We start from the raw sequence: 3,596 nt of genomic DNA on the forward strand, positions 1-3,596 counted from the left end.
CCCAGAGAAGACCACCCTCATTACATGCCTACAGAGGGTCACCATGAGGGGAAAGTTTGGAGTCTTCTCCATTGTATAATAGTAATGTAAAGTTTAATTCATTAACAACGCACAATAGCATAACCATAAGCAGTGCAGAGATGGGGGTCATATCCAAGTCCTGAAGTTTAAGGACATCTGCTCCATTTATGCAGTACTATAAATGAAGTGTGATAATTGGACGTCAGAGGTAACAGAGTTTCGATAGTTTTTTTTTTCTAAAGCTTAATAGTTGGCATAGAAGAGAAGAATGTTTCCTGTACGTTGAAAACATTTCTCAGAAGTGATCCAAGACTGATGCACAAGATGTATCTATTATTTCACAAGGAGCTCAGCAATGCTTCCATTGTCTGCATATTTCTAAAGCACCTTCACCTTCAGCCCTTTTGTACCACCTTCAGAATACATTACCATGGTTTTTCTTACAGAAAGTACTGCAAAGCATGCACAGCGTTCTATACCAGCCATGCTGAAGATGGCAACAATTTACAAATGTATAAAACTCTTCTACAATTCCCAAAAGTCTTGAAACTGTAGGAACAGAACAACAAGAGCTGAAGATATTTTATTCTTGAAACAGAATATATGATTAAAGGGGTACTCCGGTGCTTAGCGTTTGGGACAAAATTTCCCGAACGCTTAGAGCCAGCGCCAGGGGCTTGTGACATCACGACCCCGCCCCCTCGTGACATCACGCCCACCCCCTCAATGCAAGTCTATGGAAGGGGGTGTGACGACTGCCACGCCCCCTCCCATAGACTTGCATTGAGGGGGCGGGGCGGTGACGTCACGAGCCTCCGACGACGGCTCTAAGCATTCGGATCACCCTTTTAATATGAAATCTGGTAATGTTGTTAGGCCTCACTTAGTTGGCCGTAATACAGGTAAATTTTAGCATTTGACATTGATCTCTTGTGCTTCATTTGAACTTAGATCCCCATAGGGGTCACAACCTTGGGAAAAATTGGTTGTAACCCAAGCAAAAGCAATCCACAGCTGTCCATATGGGATAACCCTGATGTAAGCCCTGTCTCTAGGAGCTTCAAAAAATGGTTGCACCTATTCAAAAAGAACTGTCCGATATGCAATCTGATGTCCATCACATTGTCCCCTGTGTAAAAAATTTGAAGGCCAGTCTGACGTAGTGCAACATAGCATGGCCTTGGCACCAGTCAGTACTTACAGAGCCCATGGCTGTAGAAGACCTGGAAAACATGGTCGCAGAAAGAAAGTGCAAATCTGAGGACTCCTTGAAAATTATGCCTATGAAGCTCTCCCCAAGCTAGCTTTATTTCCTTACTACCAGGTGATCACCCAAGTGCAAAGAAAATGTAAACATATCCAAGGATTGAGTCAATCACTAGCACTTCTACAAAAGGAAACCCCTAACAAACTATTCCCTTCTCCAATGCCCAAGCAAGGAAACTGTGGTTACAGGGAGGTGAGGAACTTTATGGCCACATACACATCCCTGTGAAAACAGTAATAAAAATAAATAAATAAATGAGTGCACTCATCTACAGCCCAGCCATCCGATCGTGTCTATAAAATGTTTCCAATTCCAGCCAGAAGGCCAGGAATCAAGAGGTGAGTTCAAGAAGGTAAGTTAGTAGTGCCTGTGCCACCACATGAGTTCTGGCACCTAGAGAGCACCACTCCCCAAGGCACAAAATACCTTGGCTCTTAACCAATGAGCAGAGCTCAAGGGAACAGGCCATATCAGGGCAGCTGTTGAGCTATTTTGTGTCCCTGCACACCTGGTACATCTGCCCCCTCTGTGTAGATCCATTCCTCCTCAGTGGCAAAGACTAAACCCCTAATAAGAACAGATACTACACATGATCTTAGCCAAAAGGCCAAGAAGTGATCATGATACTTCTGCTGTACTCAGGGCAGCATGATGACAAGCCCCACTCAATATTGAAGACCACCCTCAAGTGTTCCCGGACTTGGCCCCATACCCACTAGCTAAATAGAGGCTTATGGGGCCCCTGCTGGATGCACTTTTTAGCTAAACACCTAACTTCCCTTTTAATATACCCATTTGGGCTGTGGGTAAAAGAATGTGAGGCTAATTTGCACCTCAGCAGCCATGAATGCTGCATGGGACAAATAAAAAATTGCCCTGGTGCAAGTGAGCTGCAGTTTCCTATTTCAGGATGCAGGTCTGAACAGATATGCTGTGATAGCCGCAAAGTATTGCTTACAAGTATCAGGCAAAAACTACAGGGTTTTTGTAAAATTACCTCCACATACTAAAAAATGTCATAAAAGTTGTAGAGGTGAACTCCTACACACAGGGACTACTTGGGCTTCTCACTTTACAGGAACAGCTGCTGAACCTGTAGGACTCAACATTTCTAATATTGGATGTTACAAACTAAAGTCCATAGATGTTGGCCTGGTTGAAGGTTGCCCTGACAGCCAATGAGTGATAATGCTTAACAAAAAAATTGAAGTGCCTAGGTTGGATACATACTGTAAGTATTAATGGGATGACTGACCCATGCAATCTTGTTAGAGTTGTTGGATGTTACTGAATTATATCGTAATGGACGAGTAACTTTAGATACCAGCAGATTTCACTCTCCAGTAAAGATTTACCATGCCATCTGTACAATCTGTAACCGCAGTCAGGTGTCTTCTTAATTAAAATGGGTGACTAATGGACAGCGGGTGGGGGGCCTACGTAATACTTTATCCTCGGTGGCGGGGGAGGCGATCCTTTTTAATTAGCAAGGTGAACACTTTCTCTTCTTAACCTCTAGGGAGATAAATCAATTCTTCTTATCTGTAAAAGCCTTACCTTCTATAAAGCACTTCCCAAGAAGTTAGCAGTATCTGAGGAGCTGTGAATGTGAATGTGGCTGTTGTCAAGCATTTACACATTATTTATTCCAGATACAGAAAACAAATACACAAATGCGAGAGCCTCAATATTTCCTCTCGTATCTATTGATCTACAGCTTTCCTGATCTTTTAGTAAATATTTGTAAACTTAGGGAGACCTTAGAACTCTGCATTGTGGTCTGTTATATGAGAATAGTGAGGGTCTGGTTCCCAGTACCCCAGCAAAGTTGAAGTACCAGACAAAGCCAATAGAAATGAGCGAATCGAATATGATGAATCTGAATTCTTTACGAATTTCATGAAAAATTTGATTCGCAACTATTGCGAATATCGCCGCAATTCTGTTGCGCGAATCGCTTAATTAAACTACATTTAAGCGATAAACTACAAATGGGGCAAGGAATCCTGGGAAGGTGGGAACAAGGGTAGGCAGGATGACCCTGAATAACATGCAGGATGCAGCCTATCAGCAGCCAGTCACCCCTGTGATGTCACAGCCCTATATAATCGGCAGCCATAATCTGGCAAGTTACTTCATCCTTTCCCTGCAGAGAGATAGGACTGACAGAGCTTTGTGTGTTACACAGAAAAGCTTTTTCCAGTGTTTCACCTCCTTGTCACTTCAGCATTCTGGTGGAAAGGGAGCAGTGCGTTTTTCACAGAATTTTTTTTCCTGCAGCTATTAACCTCCCAGTCACTTTCTACAG

At 43.0% G+C, this 3,596-nt stretch overlaps 1 pseudogene; it reads right to left on the bottom strand.

Moving 5' to 3' along the window:
• Nucleotides 1-1,817: 1,817 nt before the first annotated feature.
• On the bottom strand, nt 1,818-1,907 carry LOC130290077 (U2 spliceosomal RNA; annotated as a pseudogene).
• Between the last annotated feature and the right edge of the window lie 1,689 nt (nt 1,908-3,596).

The sequence above is a fragment of the Hyla sarda genome, chromosome 8 (assembly GCF_029499605.1).
Source record: "Hyla sarda isolate aHylSar1 chromosome 8, aHylSar1.hap1, whole genome shotgun sequence".
Classification (NCBI taxonomy): Eukaryota; Metazoa; Chordata; class Amphibia; order Anura; family Hylidae; genus Hyla; species Hyla sarda.